Genomic DNA, 15,427 nt, shown 5'->3' with positions numbered 1-15,427 from the left:
CTCGGCTCCTCCACGACATTGTTTTCTTTCCGGTTTTGCGCTAAATCCAGAAATATCATCAACACACCCATTCACTCTATGCCAGTGGTAGGCAGCAGGCAGCCTTTGGGCCAGAACTGTCCCACTAACGATAATATCTGGTATTATAATTACACATTAGTTAATATTGGACAGCAATGGCTTTACATTGATGAAACCGGTTAGGATGAACATATAGTTCTCTGGTTTTCACTGTTAACTTTCCTCTTTCCTTCATATGTTTACAAAAACAAAACTGTGTTTCACATGCCTTAAACAATACACTGTTTCTCCCTGTTCTAAGAGGAGACCTTGAACCATGAAAGGCCCCTTGTTCAAAAAGGAGTATGACTGACTGTCTCCGGATAAAATGTTCCTTTTGAACTTTGTGGTGAAATAAATATCCTTTTAACTAGTGCCACATTCAAGGACGGAACCTGTACAAAATGATTACAAAAGCATTTCCATCTGCACCTGTAACATTTGATTGCACACGCATCTATCAGTAGTCATACCACACACACACACACCTTTATTTATGAACGTTTATAGCAATACAGCTATTATTGTATATAAGGTGGTTTGTCACATGTTACAGTTTCTAAATTATCCATTGATTGTGTTCTATCCCGGCGTAGAAAATAATTGGCCAGAGGTCAAACTTGCTGACCCCCAGCTCTACGCTGTGAATTCCCTGGACAATAACCTGGTCTATTCAGCCTGTGGGGCTCAATCGAACATTACACCGACTTTGTGTTAGGGAGCTGGCAGTGTGTCAACTGTCAAGGCTGTTGCATGTCCGGTTGTTGCATGTCCGGTCCGAATGATTCGCGTTATCACACTAGTTCGGTTCAGGGTTGCAGTGCATTTGTGAAAGCAGCTTCAGTGACCTGTGCTACGTTCTGTGTACAGGGTCACCAGCGCCCCTGTAGGTTCATGAAGCCAGGGCAGTGGTGGGGCGCTGCCACACTGGTTCATTGGTCCAGCTTACTGGTTGGTTGAACCCTTTCTGGGACCTCTGAGGCTGTGTGAATAACATTCACACATCCACCATCTTGCGGTCTAGTCAACAGCATCAGAGTTCAACACGTGAAGAGGGACATGCATGTGTGAGTGTGGATGCTCTTACTCACGTACATGCAGTGTCACGCGTGCGCGTGCACATACTCACACAGACACACACAATAAAAACATATGGTCCTAAAGGCTAAGACAAGTATACTATTTAACTTAATGGTGCACTATTAAGTTAACATATCAACATTATGTTGATAATGTAACTTTAGGCCCCGGCGTATAGAAAGTGTCAGTGCGTCATGTGAAGCCAGTTGTTCACCATAATTGCACAGCAATTATTAATAATTTGAACCGGAACGAGCAGAATGGAACGAGGGAGGTACCGTAACGCACGCACGCACATACAGTACACTATTCTATTCCTCCCTTTATCTTACGGCATAACCTAATGGCAGCCACTCAGGAGCTTATGTAAAGGGAATTGCTTGGCTTCAACAGATTCCCCTCTCTCTAGACTTCCAAAGCTGAAAGTCATTGCCGGATTTCCACCACAGTTCACATGGGCCCGAGAAAAACAACACTCAAACAACCAACATTCCACAACACACCTTTGCATTTCGGGTGTAACTTCCTATAGAAGGGGAAATAAGGTTGTGCTGGTCTCTGTTGAATCCCTTGTCTCTCAACTACATCATATTTGACAAGCAATGCTTGCTTGGTTGGGTGGATAAATAGAAATGGCCTGGCCTGTCTGTGACCCCCTATTCTATACCCTTGTGAATTGCTGTATAAAGTGCCCTAATGGCACTGATGAAATCGTGACCGAGTTTAGCCGTTTACAGTTGGCTGCCACACAAGAGGCTTTGGGTGAGGTTGGCATTTCCTACATGAAGGCAAAAAGAGAAGCGTAGTGTGTATCCACTTCCGATCTTCACCAGCTGAGATGGGAAGAGGCACTGACATGCATACAAGTTTCCCCCCAAAGACAAATCAGATGAGCCGTGTGCTCAGGCCGTATGCAAATTAAAGCAGGGCTGGATCCTAGCTGTGAGCACTAACCAAACAGCCAAATATTGGCTCCCAAAGGAAGGCAGCGGTTTGTGTGCACACACACACACACACACACACCCCTGATGAGAAAATTGTGACCAAACACATTGAGATGCTAAGAGGCTACTTCCCATGCCCCGTCTTCTTAGCCCCCACCCCCGCTATCATTCCTTTCCTGGCTCATCTGTAATTCTGTCATTTAAACTTCACTACAGCGTACAGTAGACAATGGCAGACAACATGGGAGCAGTGTTGCCAGATTCTGTGAGAGAAACAAGCAACCAGGTCTAGGAAAACCAGCCCAAAAGAAGCGACTATGGGCCACATGAGCACTTTAAAATATACATCAGCTATTTGAAAATAGCAGATCTACAAGCTCACAACGCGTCGCGATGCGACGCGTTGTGAGCTTGTAGATCGGCTATTTTCAAATAAAATCTTGCGGGGAAATTATAATAAGCAGATCTGGCAACCCTGCATGGGAGCGTGATTTACAGTCGTGGTCGGAAGACAGCTTTAGCGGCCTACAACACTCCCAGCAGTCCTTGGTCAGGTATGAGCCCTTCCTCATTTTCCATCTTCCTCTCTCAACCACGCCCCCCCCTCATCTCTCTATTTCCAGCCACCTCTCAACATCAGCACTCCTTGTCCCCCCCGCACAAGTAGTAGACAAATGAGAAGGTGAACGAGTGCTTCTGGGAATCCTAATGAAAATGCAGCATGTCTGTAATTGAATAGGGATGTCTTGAGTCCTGACAAGAGTCAACTCAAGCAGAGAACATGATGAACGCGCCTTGCCTCCTATTTCTGCAAACCCCATCAATCAAACACACATCGCCGAGAGACGACTGGGGGCATGGGGCCGTTCCAGCTCAACAAGAGCCAATCAGTGAGAAAAGAACAAGGGAGAGTCAGGGTTTGGAGGGTGGATGAAAGAGAGAGAAGTTACAGGTTAAGGGCCCTGCATACCAAACTTTTTTTTCCTGACAATAATAAACAGACTAACGTTGGGAGATCAGTCGGGTCAGACGTCAGGTGTTTTTAAAAAAAAACATCGCTGTCTGTACAATTTGTACATGACGCAAGACAATGCTTTGAGCCTGTGTGAGAGGAAATAAATAAAAGTAAATAACCAGAGAGCTCTGGGGGGAGTTGATAGGGCATGACTGTTTTGCTTAACTTTGTATATTCAAATCTAGTGAAACGAACGTGCCTAGAGTGCAGCTGCAGTGGATTACTTTAAAAGTGCTCCTATAGGGCTGGCCAATATATTGATATTATATCGATATTGTGACGCGAGATTGGCCAATCTCCAAGTTCACAACACTGCATCGTGTCGCTAGTTTTTTATTGAAATAAATAAATGATATTATCATCAAAATACGATATTGTTACAATATCAATATTGAGGTAGTTGGTCAAAGATATATGGATATTTGATCGCCCTGCCCTAGTAGGTTCTCCTCTGCATTTTGGAATGGCTTCATGGATGGAACTGAACATGGCTAACGTAATGTTTATAGCAGGCACATTACAATGCACTCTCTTGCCAAATAGAAGTTTAGTTGTTCCACACGCACACACACGCGCGCACACACACACACACACGCACACACGCACACACACGCACACAATTACATAGGACACAGTATCCCCAGTGCTTGGGGTAGTCTTGAACCTGCATTGTGGTGTTGGGAGGTATCAGACTCCATTTACTATTCAAACGTACACATGACACCAGGGGAGTGGCTTCCACACACACAGTCCCTACCTGACCCCATTGTGTCCCTCTGTTTGGCTCTCTGTGAATAGGTGAGGGCAGCCATGCGAGACCACAGAGCTCCATTTCTCTAATACCTGCCTATTTACTGATTGACTAATCCTGAGGGGCTTCCCCATTCAGTTTAAGCTACAAACAGTGAAGGGCTTCCCAAGGAAGAGTAGGCCATTTAATGTTAGCTGACGTCCTACAAGCCTTCATGCTAGCATTTCAGTCTGGTGTTTTTCGTCTGTTTGTTTGTTTGTCATACCATAGCCCAGTGAAGCCCACCTATCTGATGAGAGGGAAACCTGGCTATTACCCATCTCTATCCAGCCTGTACTGTGGTCTACATTCTACAAAAGTCTGGGGCTCCCAAAGCAGCACACAGCCATGGTTTAATAAAAGAAGAAAAAAATTCTACCCTAAAGCCTAGGGCAGGCTATATGCTTCAGCAACAAAGTGCCGTGTCACGTGGGGTTTTGCTGTTGACCTTCACCATAGGCATAGTTTTGTTGAATAAAATTCAGCTTGGCTCACTGTGCCAACAGCAGGACGATACTTTCTAAAACTAATCAGACACGGATGTAGCACTGTGAGTAAAAGTGAGCTCTCCTGCCTTCAAACATAGCAGCTGTCTCCTAACCAGCTAGCAGCAGTGTTGCCAGATTTTGCGAGAGAAATAAGCAACCGGGTCTATGAAAACAAACCCAAACGAAGCGACAAGGCCACATGAGCATTTTAAACCTATATGCATTGAATATTTGAAAATAGCCGATCTACAAGCTCACAACGCATCGCGATGCGACACTTTGTGAGCTAAGCTTGTAGATCTGCTATTTTCAGTGATTTTTTAATTGAATTCTCTTTTAAACATTTTAACAACACAAATCTGGTACGGGGGTCCCTGGCACAAAATATTTTTAGATGGGGGGTCCGTGGACATGAAAATATTTGAGAACCACTGGTTTGTTTGTTTTTTTAAGATTTATTTTTGGGCTTTTATGGCTTTATTGACAGTAGGCTGACAGGAACTGGGGAGAGAGAGATGGGGAGTGACATGCAGCAAAGGCCGTCGGGATCGGGACTCGAACTCTCGCGACACGCTGTCAGGCTACACTGAGCCTAGGTGCCTGGACCACTACGCCAGCGGTCCAGGCCAAGAGAACCACTGGTGTAAACAACATTTAGTAAGCAAGCCCAAATGAGCAACTACACATTAGAAACAAGCAAAAAAAACAGCAGCCCACAACTACCGATATTTACAAGCAACATTACAGAAAAACAAGCCCAAAGTCGCTTATAATAAGCAGACCTGGCAACGCTGGCTAGCAGCAGGGTTGTTGCATCGTAGCGAAAAGGGCCTGCTGTCGCACCATCCATGGGATACAGACCAAGGGAGCATAATGGCAAGTGATAGGGAGGAATACAGAGCCAAGCAATCACTGGCTTTAAAACGAGAGAGAGAGAGAAGAATGATGAGAGGGGCAAAGCCAAGCTCCTGTAGCCTCAGTGGAGCTGAAGGAGGTTATTGTGGAGCCCCCCTCTCAGGAGGCTTTCATGCCTTGTGTCCTGTTAGCGGTTACAGAGACACACAGTGAGACCCGTCTTATTTCAGTGTCAACCCACTTAAGCCATTGAGACCGGGAACTCATCTGTGTGTCATTTTTAGATTTCTTTTGGCCATTCAAAAATAGTAGATATACAAGCTCATAGCGCGGCACCGAGTGCTATGAGCTTGTAGATCTGCTATTTTTGGGCGGTGAAACCGCCCCTATAAGTGAGATTTGGAAAAATGTACAAATATCTTGGGCAGTGAAACCGGCCCTAAAAGTGAGGTTTGGAAATTTGTACAATTATCCTGCGCTGTGATTGGCCAATCACAATCTATTCAGGACTGTGATTGGCCAGTGTCACATGACACATGTGCATAGCCCTATATAAGCAACCATAACTTTAAAAAAACCAAATATTGTTTTTTTTAAGTTATGGTTTTGTCCATCATAAAGTGTGTTTTACAAAAGATAAATGTATTTATCTTTTGTACATGATTGATCGACTCCATTCAGTATTGTGATTAGCTAGCAAGACACATGCTGACACTAAGTGGCTCTTTCAGATCAAAGCATATATATTGGTTGACTCCATTCAGTATTGTGGTTAGCTAGGAAGACACCGCCCACTTCACACAGGGTGTGATTTTTGAAATAAATTTGAAATTTGTGCAAATCTCAAATCTTTGCTTCTGGGGATTCTACAAATGTCTTCTAAATCCTGACAGTTATTATTCTTTTAAATACTTATGTTGCTACAATATCAGTGGTTCTCAAAAAAATGTCATGTCAAGGACCCCCAAAAATGTCCGCAGATATATATATATATATATATATATATATATATTCAAAGAATTGCACACATTTTCATGATTTTCTTTTTCAAAAATAGCAGATCTACAAGCTCATAGCGCGGCACTCGATCTGCTATTTTTGAATAGCCAAAGAAATCTTAAAATGACACAGATGCGTTCTCGGTCTGAAAGGGTTAAGAGGCCCTATCAACGACCCACTCTGAGACTGGGAAAAGAACCGGTAGGCAAAAGCCTGCAACAGAACACTGGATGACTGGAATGAAATAAACTATAGTCTAGGGGCTGTCATCACGGACAGAAGGTGAAAGGAGAGCGATGTGATGTACTAAAGTACTGAGGAAAATACATGCATTCATTTTAGGCTTGCCTGCCAAGTAGGTTAGATATTAATATTTCCAGACTTTTTTCTTTAAAAAAATAAAAATAAAATAAAATTAGGCCCTGAAAGAGCGCTTTAGAAACAACACATCTTGAATTTCACCCTGATATTGGATTGTTGGATTTATTACCTACTGCGATACAATTTTGGCAATGTCTTCTGTGATCCCCGTAAATCACAACGTCGCAGCATCAGATTTCACATGCTGGATGGCAAAACAACATTTTCTTCAACCACGAGACTACGGAGACACGGATCAAGTATCACAATAATATTGTTGTCAGGTGCACTCCAACTGAGGGAGGGAAGGAAGGACAGAAGGAAAGAGGCTGGCAGCAACCAAACAGTTAGAGGAAATTGGATAACGCCAGACTGAATCAATATACAATCTAATTTGAGTTAGACATAACATTAACATCGGAGTGAAGTTCAACAGTTGGGACTGTGCGTTACTGGACACCGGTCCGTGACACAGTCCACGGTAGCTTTGCGGGCCTAAACGTCAACGTCCAAAAGGGTGACTGTGTGACAGTGAAAGCAGACAAAGTGTTGGTGGTGGTGGTGGAGAAGAGACACAAGGAACACCAGTCAGGCACGCTGAACGAAGTGGCAGTTCCAGCTCAGACCCAGGGACAGAGGCAGCATTATAGAGCTCTGGGCCTTGCCAGGGGGGGGAGGAACAATGGCCCCTGTGTGTGGGAGCCTCTGGAGCATCCTAACAGCTGGGAGATAGTAGAGCCACAGACAGGGCTGGCTCTTAAACTGGCACACACAGAACATAGCAACACACGCACACAGTCTCTCTCCATCTCTCTGTCTCTGTCTCTCTCTCTCTCTCTTGCCTGTCTCACTCCCACCTCCGCCCTTTCATGCCAGGCAGGCAGCAGCCTCTCATTTTACTCTGCACACTCGTTTGACTTTATTCCTTTTACTCCCTCTTTCTTTATCAGCTCTATTATTCTCTGCTCAGCTAAAACCCCAAGAAGAGATGGAGTGGGGGCTAAAAACAGAGAGCATGAGAGAGAGAGAGAGAGATGGAGAGAGAGAGAGAGAGAGAGAGAGAGAGAGATTTAGCTAGCTTGAAAAAAAGGATAGAGCGACTGGCAGAGGATCAGAGCAATGTCAACAAATAGGAGAGGTCCAAAAGGCCTGTAGGAGGAACGCCAAAGCTCTTCTATCATGGGGGCCTCTGAAGCACGGGGAAAAATGAAAACTGCAAACTGTACTGAAATGTCATCCTTCACAACACTGAGCGCAAAAAACAGCATCAGATAAAACCCTGGGACAAAACAACACGTCATGTTGTATTTGTGGAAAAGCACACCATTAGCCCAGGTTTGGCAGCGTAAACCAAAGCCTCAACATGAATGTAAACAACAATGATATAGAAATGTGTATAGAAATGTGTATAGTAGATGGACCTTTCAACCTTTCTAAATACTTTGTCTGGCTGTGCTACATGTTTTCAAGTATGCTGGCTACAGGATTACAGCATATATATATGCCGCGCGCGTGTGTGTATGTACAATTTTCACACACACACACACACACACACACACACACACACACACACACACACACACACACACACACACACACACACACACACACACACACACACACACACACACACACACACACACACACACACACACACAGTGTATACAGTATAAGTGATAAGGAAAACCCAAACGCAAAAGAAGTGCACTCTTCAAAGATAACAAGGCCAGCGGTTGGAGAGACCACAGCAAGCGGAGATTGATGCTCCTTGGTGTGCATCTCGACTTAAATGTAATCACCGTTTCCTATAGATAACAGTGCTATAGCTATGGGGATAGACACCAGGTTATTCTCTGCAAGGCAAGTGATTTTAAGTGCATGCCAGATACTCTGTATAAATAAAATGTATAAATAAAATAGGCAGCAGGCAATGGGTGTATGTGCGCAATCAGCACTTATGATCCCACACGAAGCTGTAACAGAAATTATTCCACAGCTCCCGCGCAGTGAAGCAGTCATGTGATATTTTGGGTGCCGTGGCTGCAAACTGATCAAATTAACAGCTCGAAGGACCGCTGCAATGCTGCCTCGAATACAGATACCTTCGCTGTAGGAAATAATATATCATCATACATGACATCCATTCAAAAGCCTAAATGACAGATGAGCCAATTCAGTATTAATTCATTCATTGAAAACATCAAACATTTTCAAAAATAGTGCCAATAGTGCTCTGATTTTCATCTTATTATGCAAGGCAGGCAGAGGGGGCTTTATCTGGCTAAAATCGAGTATTTGTGTGTGTATAGTCTAGAACTTGGCCCAAATCTTTCTAAGAAAGACTGATTTGTCTCATATGATTAGAACAAGGTCTGAACAGATAAATTGCATACTGTATGACACACAAAATCCACGTCTCCATGGATTCTCAAATCTCAAAACTTAGTTGTATTTGGGACAAGAACTACAGAAGTGCAGCCATCTGTGTTTCTAGACCTACTTGTATCAGGGCTCTTATACTGTAGTGGCTAGACAGTCTTAAAGTGGGGCTGTATAAATTAACAACGTCCCAAAATGTCAATAAATCTCTAAAGAATACTAATATGTCCTGCTTTTCGACATCCCAAAATAGTCCAGTTCAGTGGTTTCTGAATGAGCACAGCATTCTTTTATGAATTATTCTATTATCCCTATTATGCAGTGGAAGGTGTGAGTAAAGTGTTTATAAGGCAGTACGCAGTTTAGAAATTTGCTTAACTTCCCAAAATGAATTGGTTTATGAAACTTTCTGTCTGGATTGGCAGCATTGATGTAGCCTGGTATCCAGCCTGCTTCGCTACGTTCGGCTGACTTTTTTTTCTCTCTTCGCTTCTCAGTCTGGAAAGCCTCCCATTGGAAGGTTTTGCAGAACTACACTGGAACTACATATGTTACGTTGGGCAACGTCGTATGTTACGTTGGGCAACGTCGTTGCTGATTGGATGTTGTTCAAACGAATGACGAATCACAACGATCACACTGTTTTTTTGGTCCCGCCCCGCACCACAGACCAATCAGAAGCCACGTTAGGTTTCGAAGCTTTTGGCATGTCCCGCCTCCCTTGGAGATAGGAGGCTTTCCAGACTGAGAAGCGAAGAGAGAAAAAAAAGTCAGCCGAACGTAGCGAAGCAGGCTGGATACCAGGCTAGCATTGATGCTTTGTTCTCACTTAATAGAAAAGTGAACCCATCGGAATTCCTTGAGCTTTATACTGTAAATCCTCAAAGCGTAGCAAGAGTATTGATTCTGCTGTGAAGCAGCAATGCTCCATATGGTGTGTGCACCACTTCTTATTTACTAATCTACTGAGAAGCGCTGCAGATAGCCTGGCATATAAAACTCATGGTGATGCATTCAGCATCAATGATGGATTTGATGTAGCATTCCTGACACAAGCTGCTCAACTCTCTAGCATCCATTGCATAACAGATAACAAGATGCAAACCTTCACTTAAAGCTAAACAAGATAATTGATCCATTTAGTTTTCCAAGCCTCTTACAGAGGATGTTATGTTGTTGGTACCATATTTCAGTTAACTACATTTAATATCATAGGCAATTTAACCCATCTACAGCACCAGTCCATTACCATAATTCCATAGCCACACGTACAGTACAAGCTTTGACCAGATAGGATGTGCCGGATGTGATGATGAGCAGAATGTATTGCTTATCACTGCGAAACATTCCCTAGACTAGACTTCAATCTTGAACATGTCTACTCTTCGAGCTACATCTGGAGTAGGCTACGAATAATGGTTTCGAATTTCACTAAGCATGATTTGTACTAGGCTGATGGTTGTTTACCATCCCCCATGACTGCAAACCAAGCTAGTTGGAATACGACCCCAGCCCCTCTATAGCCTCAGTGCATTTTTCGTGGGAAAATTAAATCACGGCATGGCATTGGCATTGAGAGACCCTGTGTTTGAGCGAACCAGGCCATGGCAAACTCTCTGGTTCTCTAGCCCATTAAGACCTGAGGGCGATTCTTAGCTAATGTCTTCCAAATCCCAACGGTTTTCTGAAAAACGTACGTTTCTATATCAGTGGTTCTCAAACGTTTTCATGTCAAGGACCCCCAGAATGATATGTATTTGGCTGCCGACCCCCATCTCAAAATGTTTTGTTCCAGGGACCCCCCAGAAGCAAAGATTTGAGTAAAAAACGTTTGCTTTAAAAGAATATAAATATATTAATTTGCACACATTTTCTTGATTTTTCAAAAATAGCAGATCTACAAGCTCATAGCGCGGCACTCGGTGCCGCGCTATGAGCTTGTATATCTGCTATTTTTGCATAGCCAAACTGTATAATAATGGTTTTTAGCTCAAAATCAAAAAGTGACACAGATGCGTTCCAGGTCTCAATGGGTTAACCCTTTCAGACCGAGAACGCATCTGTGTCATTTTAAGATTTCTTCGGCTATTCAAAAATAGCAGATATACAATCTCATAGCGCGGCACCGAGTTTGTATATCTGCTATTTTTGAAAAATCTTGGAAATTTGTGCAAATCTTTGAATATATTTAGTTTAAAGCGAACATTTGTAACTCAAATCAAGTTACAAATGCCTGGAACAACACATTTTGAGATGGGGGTCCGTGGCAAAAAATACATATCATTTTGGGGGTCCTTGACAAAGTTTAAGAACCACTGATATAGCAACATAGTTTTAAAAAAGAGAACTGATAGGATTTAGAAGATATTTTGTAGAATCGGCCTCAGGTCTTAATGAGTTAAATTGGAGCCAATTTGTATGCTTCTTAAAACTACTCACAGAACTAACATATATAGGCTATTCTTCTCCATCTAAACTTTAGATGGAGATGGAAGGAATAAAATCCCCAAATAAGTTAATTATGTTCACATACTGTTTAGAGAAAGAAAAGAAAAGTAGCCTACTTCTCCCTAACCTGCTTCTTAAATTGGACAGAGTGTACACACTATAGCAGGGGTCGTCAACAGGGGGACCCTAGGGGGTCCTCAGAGTCACTACAGGGGGGCCGCCAAATCTTTGTGTAACATGATTCTTTTTTATATTAACCACTTGAACCCTGGCATGGCATCCCTATTCTGAGGGGAACGTTAGCCGAAAATAGCAGATCTACAAGATCACAACGCCTTGCTTGCAGCGCTAGGCGTTGTGAGCTTGTAGATCTGCTATTTTTCGGCAAAGAGGTTTGGTGTAGAGGGACAAAAAGAGCAGATCAAGTACAGAGTGAAAGGTCTAGTTTACTAAGTATTGACGGTTTAAATGTCTGAAATACACATTAACATGAATCCAACATACACTGATGATAGTGCTGTTAAACAAGACCATGATAAGTCTATGAAAAAGTTTAATCTGCAACACAATGTTATACAATATGTAGTGGGGGTCCCTGCTTCATCTCTCTCTCTCTCAGCTAAGGGGTCCTTGGTCTGAAAAACGTTGGAAACCCCTGCACTATAGATAGCCCGGTTGCTCCAGTCTCCAGCCCACATGATAAACAATCTTCCTCCATGCAGAAGGTACAGTGCTGCTGTGCAGGCTGAGCTAATGCAGATGTGCAGCTTCAATCACCTCATCAGTCAAGTCAATTGGGGTCCACGTTGCCATGGCAGCAATCATGCAATTAGTCCACCAAAGCAAACCCCAAGCAGCGTTGCATATTAACAAGGACCACCACCACGCTCATTCCGCATGTCACCTGTGTGTGTGTGTGTGTGTGTGTGTGTGTGTGTGTGTGTGTGTGTGTGTGTGTGTGTGTGTGTGTGTGTGTGTGTGTGTGTGTGTGTGTGTGTGTGTGTGTGTGTGTGTAGCGGGTTCTTGTAGTAGGATAGATCATGGCCAGACAGTGTTGAATTACCACCACTAGAGCGTACGTTACATAGACAGCTAGTTGGATTTGAGAAATGTACAACATTCCGATAAGAACCAACAAATAGACTAGTAGAGTCTAGGATAATTACTAGATTGTTCTTCTATTTTTTTTTAAATAGAAGATCTATAAGCTCGATAGGACGCCTTGTGTGAGCTTGTAGATCGGCTATTTTCAAATAGTCTAGTCACTAGACAGTATGGGGAGGCATTGTGCACAAACGTGGAGGAGTGATTTCACAGTGTAGTTTAATACAATGATGTCGATTCCTATTTCCTACTGTACTTCCATATGCGATATTCATGATGTAATTACCTGAGTGAGAGACGTTTTGTTCAGCTCCTCTTTATTTCCTTGCCATTCTTCTTATTGTGGTACAGAGCATGATGCCACCGTGTCCAAAAATGTAAATATCCAGCTTCGGTCCATAATAATACTAACAGTAACAGTCACTGATCAGAGAGCTCGGGGTGAAATGAGTGGGGTCTTTGAGAGGCAGTGGTGGGAGAGGAGGACTCCCTCTTTCTTTGGTGTTTCGCCCAGGTGGGCGTGGCTATATATGGCTATAATCCCTAACCCTAATAATCCTAACCTTAACCTCACTAAAACTATGCCTGAACCTATTACCCTAACCTTAACCTCACAAAAACTAACCTTAACCTCACAGGAACTGATATGACTAAACCTAACCTCGAAACCACGCCCACCTGGTCGAAACACCCGGGAAAAGAGAGAGTCCGTAGTGGGAGAGGGATCTGTGTTTTCCAAAAGGATCCAAAGGGATCCACACCACGGATCTTTCGTGATCCCCGGGGCTGGAAAACTGCTCCCCGGTCCAAGTGGACGACAGGTTTACCGATACGACGGTTTGTTGTTACCCACAACGCAGGGAACCCGTGGTTTTCCGCGGCAGCAGCAGCAGCAGCCGACGCGCGTTCGAGCCGAGAAGATGTAGCTATTTATTGTACGCTGTGATATAATGGTACGTTAACGTACCACTCTGTCTATTGTTGGTGGGGAGAGACCAGAGCGTCCCGTGCAACAGTGTTGCCACGTTGTGTGAGAGAAACAAGCAACCGGGTCAATGAAAACAAGCCCAAAAGAAGCAATATAACATCGGCTATTCGAAGATTTTTTTGGGGGGAAAGATTTAATGGGGGGTCCCTTGTCCCTAGCATAAAATATGTTCTAATTAGATGGGGGTGGGTTCTTGGATAATTACATATTAATTTTGGGGGTCCTTTCCTTGCCATGAAAATGATTAAGAACCTGGTTTAAAAAACATCGTGAAGCCCAAAATAAGCAACTACACTTTAGAATCAAGCCACAAAAAAACGACAACCCTAATAAACTACCAATTAGCAACTTTACAGAAAAGCCCAAAGCCGCTTATAATATAAGCGGACATGGCAACACTGCCGTGCAGCCGCTCATAGGAACCTCATATATCATAGGAAAACGTGCACACGTTGGTTTGATTGACTAGTTAGATTAGCAGCTCTAACCAACCAACCACTCCCGTTACTTCTGTCCAGTCCATGGCAACATTGGCAAGAGTGCAGTGGTGTAAAGTAACCAAGTACATTTACTCAGTACAATTTTGAGGTATTTTGAGTATTTCCAATTTTCATTACTTTAACTTCTACTCCACTACATATCAAAGGCAAATATTATACTTTTACTCCACTACAATATTTTTTTAAACTTTAGTTTACTAGTTACTTTGTAGATTTAGATTATTATTACAAAACAAGCTCATAATTGTGAGCTTGCGTACATCTGCTATTAGCCTATTTTCAAAAGATTTGTATACATTTGAAAACTTGTGAAATGGGACATTCTGCAAAATGAGTACTTTCTACTTTTGGTACTTTAAGTACATTTTGATACCAATACTTTTGTACTTTTAGTCAAGTACATTTTTAATTCCGGACTTTACTTGTATTCCTACATTGCAGTATTGATATTTTTACTTTTTAAGTAAAAGAAAGTTAGTACTTTCCACCACTGCAAGAGTGTATTTGATTATTCCAGCTCTCACTTTACAGACAACTTTTGTTTTTGTCCAAAAGGTTATAATGATTATATTTGTATCCAGTAAAATCTTAATTTAACAAAATGAGTAGTTTAGCCACGAGCAAAGTCATGATAAACATGGCAAATTCCCAAACAAACGTAGTTCACCTCAGGTTATAAATAATCGATAAATGATATATTTGTATGGCTTTTAGAAGACACGGAAGTCCCGCCCTTCTTTTTCCGTTGGGTTGAATTCACAACCAGGTTGCCATGTCCGCTTATTTGAGCGATTTTGGGCTTGTTTTTCTGTAAAGTTGCTTGTGAATATTAGTTGTTGCGGGTTGCGGGTTTTTGGGCTTATTTCTAAAGTGTAGTTTCTTTTTTGGGCTTGTTTCTAAAGTGTAGTTTCTTATTTGGGCTTGTTTCTAAAGTGTAGTTACTTTATTTGGGCTTGTTTCTAAAGTGTAGTTTCTTATTTGGGCTTGTTTCTAAAGTGTAGTTACTTATTTGGGCTTGTTTCTAAAGTGTAGTTACTTATTTGGGCTTGTTTCTAAAGTGTAGTTACTTATTTGGGCTTGTTTCTAAAGTGTAGTTACTTATTTGGGCTTGTATCTAAAGTGTATTTTCTCATTTGGGCTTGTTTCTAAAGTGTAGTTTCTTATTTGGGCTTGTTTCTAAAGTGTAGTTACTTATTTGGGCTTGTTTCTAAAGTGTAGTTACTTATTTGGGCTTGTATCTAAAGTGTATTTTCTTATTTGGGCTTGTTTCTAAAGTGTAGTTTCTTATTTGGGCTTGTTTCTAAATTGTAGTTACTTATTTGGGCTTGTTTCTAAAGTGTAGTTACTTATTTGGGCTTGTTTCTAAAGTGTAGTTTCTTATTTGGGCTTGTTTCTAAAGTGTAGTTACTTATTTGGG

At 42.4% G+C, this 15,427-nt stretch overlaps 1 protein-coding gene across 3 annotated transcripts in view; it reads right to left on the bottom strand.

The window, feature by feature from the left end:
• Nucleotides 1–13,508, bottom strand: part of wasf1 (WASP family member 1) — a 102,650-nt gene extending 89,142 nt beyond the window's left edge. For all 3 annotated transcript variants that reach the window (XM_080453762.1, XM_080453764.1, XM_080453763.1), the window contains exon 1: nt 12,809–13,508. The gene's annotated coding sequence lies outside the window, so the exon portion shown is untranslated. The remainder of the gene's footprint in view (nt 1–12,808) is intronic.
• Nucleotides 13,509–15,427: the final 1,919 nt, after the last annotated feature.

Source organism: Gymnoscopelus braueri (assembly GCF_963280865.1).
Source record: "Gymnoscopelus braueri genome assembly, chromosome: 16".
In the NCBI taxonomy this organism is placed as follows: Eukaryota; Metazoa; Chordata; class Actinopteri; order Myctophiformes; family Myctophidae; genus Gymnoscopelus; species Gymnoscopelus braueri.
This window is presented reverse-complemented; position numbering and strand designations above follow the sequence as displayed.